General features: G+C 50.9%; 1 pseudogene; it reads right to left on the bottom strand.

Annotated features, from left to right (window-relative positions):
* Nucleotides 1–4,980: 4,980 nt before the first annotated feature.
* Nucleotides 4,981–9,220, bottom strand: LOC138993032 (vesicle transport through interaction with t-SNAREs homolog 1B pseudogene; annotated as a pseudogene).
* Nucleotides 9,221–9,458: the final 238 nt, after the last annotated feature.

The following is a 9,458-nucleotide window of genomic DNA, read 5'->3' as shown; positions in this document are numbered from 1 at the left end:
TAGGGATTGGGCCTGCCCTCTGCCACCCGGGAGCAGGCCTAAGCCAGCAGGTCGTTATCTCCCAAGGGGTCCCAGACTGCGAGAGGGCACAGGCCGGGCTGAGGGACCCCCCCTTTCCAACCCCCGAGTGCACAAATTTTTGTGCACTGGGCCTCTAGTATCTTATAAGAGGGAGGTAGAGGGAGATATAACCCACTCAGAAGAGTAGAGGATGATGCGACCTTCATCTCCTAGAGGCAGATATTGGAGTGATGCAGCCACAAGCCAAGGAATGTTGGCAGCCACCAGAATTGGAAGAGACAAGAATGAATTCTTCTCTTTCCTTGAGCCTCTGGAGGGAGTGCAGCCCACCCAATTCCTTGATTTCATCCCAGGGATAGTAATTTCAGACTTCTGGCCTCCAGAACTGTGAGACAATAAATTTCTGTTGTTTAAAGTGCCCCATTTTATGGCAGCTTGTGATGGTAATCACAGGAAACTGACACACCAGGTTTGGGGGATGACCCAGGAAGCTCAGAGTCTGACCTCTCGCATCTGGGAGGTCAGTTGGTTGAGCACCCATCCTGTGCATCAAGAGGTTGCCAGTTCGAAGCCCCATGAGGCACATGCTGGGGTTTGGGGCTTGATTTCTGGTAGGGGGTGTGCAGGAGGCAGCTGACCAATGTTTGTCTCTCACTGATATTTCTATCTCTCTCCCTCTCCTTTCTTCTCTAAAATCATAAAAAAAAAAAAAAAAAAGAGAAGAGTTTCCTAGTGGCCTTTATGCCTGAGACAGAAATGGAGCAGAGGCTGAGCTTCGTTGATGTTGAACTGAAAGATTTTAACAAAATGGTCTATAGACTCCCAGGAATCAGAAGTTGAAAGCCATCCATCCAGGAATCCTTATTATGTAACTGCTGGGTGGTAGACCTACTAGGAATACAGATATAATAATACTTGGGATGGGGTGTGGGCTGGAGCTGTTGGGACACAGGAAGTCCCAGGCCCATCCTGCTGGCGGTGCTAAGGGGTCAGGCACCTGGTCAGGAAGGGACTGGAATCTGAAATCTCTTCCCCCTGAAGGCAAATGTGAGGAGGGTGCTGGCCCCAAGGATGGGCATTTGGCTTAGGTTTCTCCAGGAGTCAATACGAGGGCGGTGGGGGAACAAGCCTGGCACTGTGCTCGGTGCCTTAGTGTATCAACTCACTTAATCCTGCAACAACTTCCTGAGTAGGTACTAGTATCACCTCTGTTTTACAGGAGAGGAGATGGAGGTACAGAAAGGTTAAGGTACTTGTTTCAGGTTGCAGAGCTATTAAGCGGCACAGATGGGATTCAAACCCAGCAGTCTGGCCTCAGACCTCACGTCCTTATGACATTTCCTCTTTATTAAAATGTTTCTTATATTCAGTTATATTGGCTGGGCCGCAAACATATTTGCTGTGGGCCGCATGCAGCCGGGGGGCTACGAGTTTGACATGCTTGCTCTAGGCCCCAGTGGTCGGCAAACTCATTAGTCAACAGAGCCAAATATCAACAGTACAACGATTGGAATTTTTTTTGAGAGCCAAATTTTTAACCTTAAACTATATAGGTAGGTACATTGTTATTAACTTAATTAGGGTCCTCCTAAGGCTTAGGAAGAGCCACACTCAAGGGGCCAAAGAGCCGCATGTGGCTCGCGAGCCGCAGTTTATTGACCACGGCAGGCCAGTGGTTCTCAACCTTGGCTGCACATTAGAATCACCTGGGAATCTTTTTAAAATCCCGATTTCTGGGCCTCGTCCTCCGGAAATTCTGTTTCTTTGTTACTAATGTTGTGGCCCCACCCCATAACAAAGAAACAGAATTTCCGGAGGATGAGGCCCAGAAGTCGGGATTTTAAAAAGATCCCCAGGTGATTCTAATGTGCAGCCAAGGTTGAGAACCACTGCCCTAGGCGGAGATGGGGCAGGCCTCATCTCTTCAATGGGCTCCTCAGCCTTTCCGCAGAGTGTGACCCTGTTACCTGCCATCCAAAAACTTGAATCTTCTTAAGCAACCACACCGGATGTGTGTGCTGTTGGCCCTACTCAGGAAATTTAATCTTAAAATGATAGCAATCTAGATTCTATCAAAATCTTGGCTCTCTAAGTATGTGCCGGTTTCAATGGTAATTATTGCATTTATGTTCATTGCTAGAAAGTTCTATCCAGAAACTACCTTAGCCCAGTATCCTAGCAAAAGAGCTTCACTGTGTTGGATTTTATGTTAAACCTTTGGAAGAAACAGCCACATGAACACTCTGGCGAGTTCCAATAAAACTTTAAGGATGTTGCCACTATTTTGTTCATCATATAATATGGTATTTTTCTCTGGGGGAAAAACACACACCTAAAAACATTTAAATGTATCTATAGAGACCCTGTGTGCATGTCACAGACCATAACTGAAGGTTTCTTCATTAACTTCTACATTGGTTTTTGGCCTTGGAATACATGTATTTAATGTTACTGTTTTAGCTCATGCCCTATCTTTTTGTCTTGCTTTTCTGAAATGACCATGTTATCCTTCATAGTTTCCATGATTTCTCCTGGATTTTTGTGTGATTTACTAAACAATGTCATTTTTTTCATGCATAGCAATGTCTTCTTAAAATGTGGAATACGAAGAACAAACAAAAATCATAATAAAAAAAAAAGAGCCGGAACCGGTTTGGCTCAGTGGACAGAGCGTCCGCCTGCGGACTGGAGGGTCCCGGGTTCGGTTCCGGTCAAGGGCATGTACCTGGGTTGTGGGCACGTCCCCAGTGGGGGGTGGGCGGGAGGCAGCTGATCGGTGTTTCTAGCTCTCTGTCTCTCTCCCTTCCTCTCTGTAAAAAATCAATAAAATATATTAAAAAAAAGAATCGGCTAGATATATCTCTTGGTATTATGCTGCTGTCCTTGGCATTCAACATTTCAACAAATGTTTATTAAGACATTGGCTGTTGAGAGTTACTGTGCCAAGTGCTAGAACTATAGAGGGAAAGACAGATTTCCAAACTTTTAAGGAGCTCACAGCCTGAGGCAGGGTGTAGGGGTGTGTGGCATTGGAGTGGACAGACCAGTAATAGTCATTTAGGATACAATTTGTTAAGTGTTGTGAGAGACCCACATAGGGCAAGGTGCCAGGGCAGCCTGGAGAGGGGAGGCTGAAGAAGACCTTCTGAAGGAGCTGAGTTTTGAAGGTTGAATAATTAATAAATGTGAGGAATGGGTAAAAGCACACTCCCAGCAAAGGGAACAGCAGATGCAAAGGCGTAGAGAAACGAGAGGGTGGGGTGGAGGTGTTAGGAACTGCACGCTGCCCTGCAGGCCCCTGGCTGAGGCAGGGAAAAGAGTAAGCCAGGCACCTGGGAGAGGCAGCCGGGCTGGTCATGTGGACTCTTTGGCAGGTGATTAGATCCGAGGCTTGGAAACGTCGGCCTTGTCAACATAAACTGCGCAAGGAAGAGGCTAAGAAGGGAAGCGGTGGCAATATTCCAGGGGAGAAACGATGTGGCTTTGACTGTGTGGAGACAGGTGGACACAAAGAGGTGGAGAGAGAGTCAGGGATTTTAAGGAAGAGGAACCTGCAGCAGGGAGGCTGATGGGGGAAGGAGGGCCCTCGCTGGACGTTTGGATTGGGCGATTTTCAGGCAGATGAAGGTTCCAGGAGGAGCAGGTGAGGGCCAGGAGGTGTGGAGCTTGACAGCGGATGTTTTGCGAGACGGGTCAGTCAGACCCGCAGGAGGAAGGTGAGATTTAGGAGTTGCCAATGCCCAGGTGTGGAGAGCGGCTACAGCGTCTGCACAGGCTCAAGCCTCAGACTAATGAGAGGGCACGGTCCTCTCGTGGCAAAGCCACGTGCAAGTCCCAGCTTGGAGGGCAAAGCCCTCCCAGCGCAATGATAGCCAAAGGCTATGGTTGTAAGCTCGACCTTCTGGTCCGAAACTGTGCTCCCAGGTGGCTGAGTGATATGGGCGGCGGGAGGTGCAGCAAGTGCTGCCAAAACAAAGCTCGATAGAGTTCAGGTGCATGTAATTGAGTAGATTCAAAACCCGAGAGAACATTGTCAACATCTTGACCTCGCCCTGACTTTGCCTCGTGGAATCTGGCTATAAAATAAAGACTCGGCTTGCAGGCCGTGGCGCTCTTCATCAGCGTCCCACCCAGCTCCCAGCTTTATTCTCTTGTCTGTCTTCTTTAATCCTTCACTGCCCCACCCGCCTCAGGCTCACCCCTGACGGTGCTGAGTGAGGCACACCCAGGTGCCGGTGAGAAATGGGAATGTGTTCCTACGTGGTGAACATTGTGATGGGCCTGCTGAGGTGTGAGACGGTGTTAATCCATCAAAAATGCTCCTGGGATGCCAGCTGTGGGCCCGAAAACTTCACCATTACCTCCTTCGCCCCCCTGTAAGCCTGTGAGGAAGGGCTTGTTCACTGATGGCGGCCCCGTCTGGAGAAAGGACTGGGTCTGTACGCTTCATTATTTGTCTGGCAGTGAGGTTAGAGAAGTGAACTGAGCACCTCCAGCTTGGACCACACAACAGGCGGCAGGGGGGATTGGGAGCAGGTTTTTAAATTTTTATTTTTAAAAACGTTTTTATTGCTTTGAGAGAGAGGAAGGGAGAGGGAGAGAGAGAGAAACATCAATGTTAGAGGGAAACATCGGTCAGCTGCCTCATGCACACCCCCCACTGGGGATCAAGCCCACAACTCGGGCATGTGCACTGACTGGGAATCGAACTGTGTGATCTCTTGGTTCATAGGTTGATGCTTAACCACTGAGCCACGCCGGCTGGGATTTTATTTGTTTAAAAGAAGTCATAGACGGCATTATTACCGTGCGATGCCACACTGGTCTTGTTGCTGTTCCTTCACAGTTCACTGGTTTTCCTTCTTCCCTCCCTCTTCCCCCATTCCGGCTCACAGTGCATGCTTGCACGGTAGCTCGCAGCAGCCATGTGCTTATTCCACATCTCTAACACCCTCATCCTCAGGGGCAGGAAGCTCCGGGCCTGGGAGAGAACGTGTGCTGAGCCAGGCCTCCCGGGATGGCTAGCTCCAGGGAGACGGCCATGGGAAGCAGCAGCTCGCCGGTTGTCACTTACCTGGACGTGGTTGAGAAACTTTCAGCATTTGTTCAAGTTTTCACTTGTGTTTACCAGTCTATTCTTGGTGCATGAGCCTTGCTCCCCCCAGATCTTCTATGATTTCTGAGCCATTCTGGTCGGTCTCTGCAGCAATCTGCTGAGAATGCTCGATACTCGCCCTGGCCGGTGTGGCTCAGTTGGTTGGGCATTGCTCATGCATGGAAAGGTTGCGGGTTCTAGTCCCAGTCAGGGCACATGCCTGGGTTGCGGGCTGGATCCCTGATAGGGGACATGCAAGAGGCAGCCGATTGATGTTTTGCTCTCACATCGATGTTTCTCTCCCTCCCTCTCTCTCTCTCTCCTTTCCTCTGTCTCTAAAAATTAAATAAAAGTAAAAAGAGAATGCTCACTACTCTGGGCGGCCCGGTGCAGGCTGGCAGTGCCTGGTAAAAGCAACGCCCGTGGAGACTGCTGGTTCTCTACAGTGTCTGTGCCACATGTGACCTTGGCCCCCAGGTGTGGCCGTCAAAGGTGAGCTTCTCACTGCCCGGTGGGGCTGGCAAGATCCTTCGGTAGATTTGACACTTACATCATAGGGCTCTGGAAAGATAGCAGTGCATAGCGTACTTCCTCCTCCATATCTGCCAGCATCTCACTTGCTTCCTGTTGCTTTTCATCAAAATCTCTGATCAACTTCTCTTCTGTCCTTCCAGTCCCCAGGAGCCACTCTGCCCACCCCCCACCCCCTCAGGTCTTCATGGAGGCTGCGAAAATGTGCGGCTTCTTGAAATGCTCAGAGGAGGCTGTGGAGTGGCCATGGCTCGGATTCTGGGACCCTGACCCCTCCTACCCCGGTGGTCAGCCGCCCAACCCCGCAGGCATTTGGGTGGCTGAGCAGGAGATGCTTAGATTGAGATGGAACTGGATGCTCTCAGGGGGTTGCAGGAGTCAGTGGAGCCAGGACGACCTGACCCTGACCTTGACCCAGCCAGATTCACACACTGGGCTCTGCATCTAGTCCCCCCTGGGGAGACTCAGCACAGTGACCTCCGGGTCATGTTTGGAGCGGGCGTGGCACCCAGTGAGAGCGGAGGGCTTCCTGATTCTCAGTCCTCCGCCTCCCCTGCTGCCCTAGCGGCCGGAGTGGGGGACGCATTGAGCCAAACGACACCCGGGCAGGCCTGCCCCTCCTGGGCCAGGGGCTCACCAGCCTCAGGTGTTGAAAGGTTTGCACCGGGGGTGGGAGGCGGGGAACAAAGGGGGTGCGGGGGGCACTTAAGCAATGACACATGTAGTACAAGGCTGGTGCAGTGGGTTGAATTGTGGCCCCCACCCCCGTCCCTGTCCCACCAAGGTGGTCCAAGTCCTAGCCCCCGGCACCCGTGCATGTGACCTTATTTGGAAAAGAGGTCTTTGCAGGTGTAACTAACAGACTCCAGATGAGAGCATCTTGGATTTAGGGTGGCCCTGGATCCCTAAAAGCTGGGTCCCTAAATCCAGTGTTTTCCTTTTTTTTCACTGAGTCAACACAGTCTATTACTGGGCGGCACTTTCACCTTCACACACTGTATTCCAAAGAGCTGCCAACAGGTGTGCGGTGGGGGCTGGGGCTGGACAGGTGCTCCTCGTAAAGGTCACGTTGGGAGGAACCAGGCGTACCAGGCACGTTGCCGTGCGGAATGGATCAGAGCTGGATTAACAGCGTTCTTCCAAGACTGGACCACGAGCATCAGATACGGTAGGAATTCAACCGGGGCTTGCAAGGTAAGTTAGGAAAACAATGAGAATCTGCTTCTCTGCAAATGTACCAAAAACCACTGAGTTGTACACTTTAAATGAATGAATCGCATACCATGTGAATCATCTCAAAAAAAAAAAACCACAAAAAAAACGATACACCCATTTACCCACCCACAAAAGAGAAGAATTAATGCTGAAAAATAGATGGTTCCCTGGAAAGGTAGTTTCTAATTTTAAGATATAATGGCTCAGTGGAAAGAGTGTTAGCCTGCGGACCAAAGGGTCCCGGGCTCGATTTCAGTCAAGGGCACTTACCTTGATTGCAGGCTCCTCCCGGGCCTGGTTGGGGTGCATGCAGGAGGCAACCAATTGAAGTATTTCTCTCACGTTGATGTTTCTCTCTGTCTTTCCCTCTCTTTTCCACTCTCCCTAAAAATCAATGAAAAAATATCCTCGGGTGAGGATTAACAACAACAAAAAAGACAGAAAGACCAGCCTGGGTGGGACTTGGTTTTCTCTCCTACCCTATCCTGTTTAGAAATACTTGTGATCACCCATCAACACCACGGAACCTGGCCCATCCCCACCCCCACAAATCATGGTCCGATGAAAAGGGTGAGATTTGACAAATCCCCCCAAAAGCCAAAGAGGCTAGCCATTTTTTTTACGTTTGGGTTTCAAACTGTATCCTGACTACCATTAATATTAGTAGCTAGCATTTAGCATTGAAAGAGTTACGTACCGGGCACCGCCTAAGCATGTTCAACCCGTAAGAACTCTATAAAATAGTGCTAGTCTTACCTGCATTTCACAAGGGAGAAAACGGAAGCACAGTGTGAGGGAATTGCCCCAAATCACACAGCTGGTACAAGGCCAAGCCAGAGTTCAGCCTCAGGTTCTAACCTTAGTTGCACATTGGAAACATCTGGAGAGCTCTACAATCCCATGGGCCCGATTCCTGCCCCTGGAAATACTAATTTTATGGGTTTGGGGTGTGGCCTGAATGCCAGCTTTGTTTTGGTTTTGTTTATAAGGCACCAAGTGATCTATAATAAAAGGGTCATATGCTAATTAGATCGAAAGTCCTTCCTGACAATCTTCTGGACAAAAGCTGGGGCTGCAAGAGAAGCCCAGGTCCCGGGTGCCAGAGGGAAGCCTGTGCCGGCAGCTGGGGGAAGGAAGGCCTACTCTTGCACGAGTTTCGTGCATCGGGCCTCCAGTTCTATTATAAAATACCCTCCAGAGTCCAAGGTCTTCCTGCAAGAGGCAGCTGATGCTCTGCAGGCACCATGCTCATGACTTGGTGGGCGGGCACTTGCAGCACGCGGAGACTCCTCTGTTTGGGGTTAATAGAGAGAAGAGGAATGTGAGTCTGGGGCAGTGGCCGTGGTTGCAGGCTCCTGTGCCATTTGTCAGGGTCTGTCTGATGTTTAGCCTCTGCTCGCCTCCTCTCCCCACAGTTGGAAACCGTGATCTCACCCCCGAATCCAGTCCCACTCCACCGGAGCCCACTGCCCAGTATCATCCTGGGGAGGAGGTGGGGAGGAGGAAGATTCGAGGCAGCTCAAGAGTGCGTCATCAGCAAGAATTCCTGGTTGTTTATGGACCCAACCCTGTGCTAAGTTCCTATCACCAGCCTTTGGACTTTGTTCTGGGCCTGCACTGTGGACCTAGTTACGGTTCCGCCCAAAATGTCAGGAATGCGGCTCCTTTCTCAGGGGCGATCCCTGCATCTCACTTAGGGAGGGACAAGGCTCTCTCCAGCCTCTGGTCCCTGTAGCTGCCTCTTTGGAATGACAGTCGCTGGTTCCTGTGCCTCAGTCTGGTTTTGTGCTGGTTTCCCTTGGAGTCCTGGCAGGCTTCTTCCCCGGAAATGGTTCCTTTAAAGACCCACAATCTACACTTTCCACTCTGTGTAAGGGTCTGCTCTTCAAAATGGAGATGTAGAGTCCTCTGAAGTCAATATGGAGATGAGGTTAGAAACACACAGTTAAAAGGAAGTGGGAAACCTGGGCCTGAGAAGACGGTGGCCCACCCTCTGGAGCTCTCCGTGGGGGGCTGCCCCCCTTCCCTGGCATGCTGGGGTGGCCTCTCTGCCTGCCCTCCCAGCCCTGGGCTGGCCTCCTCTCGCCTCTCCCGTCAGGAGGCAGCTGCAGGAAAGAAGCAGAGTCGCCCCAGACTTGACCAGCTGAGCAGGAAGTTGGCTCAACTCCACGGAAAAATGTGAGCCTGGTTAGACCCTCGGCTCTCATGGTTGACCTCTGTTTAATACGGGTCTCTCTCGTGGTTGCCCATAGAATGCTCTGATCGGATGGCTTTCAACCCTTTTCTCACTGCCGAGGGCCTTATCAAGCCGTTCAGTTTGCCTTTTAGGAACTCTTCCATTGACCACATCCCTTTCATGGCCGCCAACTCCTTGCGGAACCTCCCTCTCCCTTCTTGTGCTAAGGACCATAACTGCCTGCAGCCGTTGTGCGTGGAGGTGGTTTGTTCTCACACCCCCGATCTACCTCGGGCCGGAACCCAGAGCTGGTTTTCTTGTAGCCTCTCATTGCTGTTCATAGGCAGTCCGTGTCACCGTCCTGAGATCGGTGCCATCCTCCCACACCATCTGCAATGTGCAGGATTAGTTCCTCTCCTG

This window comes from Myotis yumanensis, unplaced genomic scaffold (genome assembly GCF_028538775.1).
Source record: "Myotis yumanensis isolate MYYU_CA2020_CCGP unplaced genomic scaffold, mMyoYum1.0.hap1 SCAF_15, whole genome shotgun sequence".
Lineage (NCBI taxonomy): Eukaryota > Metazoa > Chordata > Mammalia > Chiroptera > Vespertilionidae > Myotis > Myotis yumanensis.
Note: the sequence above shows the minus strand (reverse complement) of the source record. Positions and strands in the feature narration are given on the sequence as shown.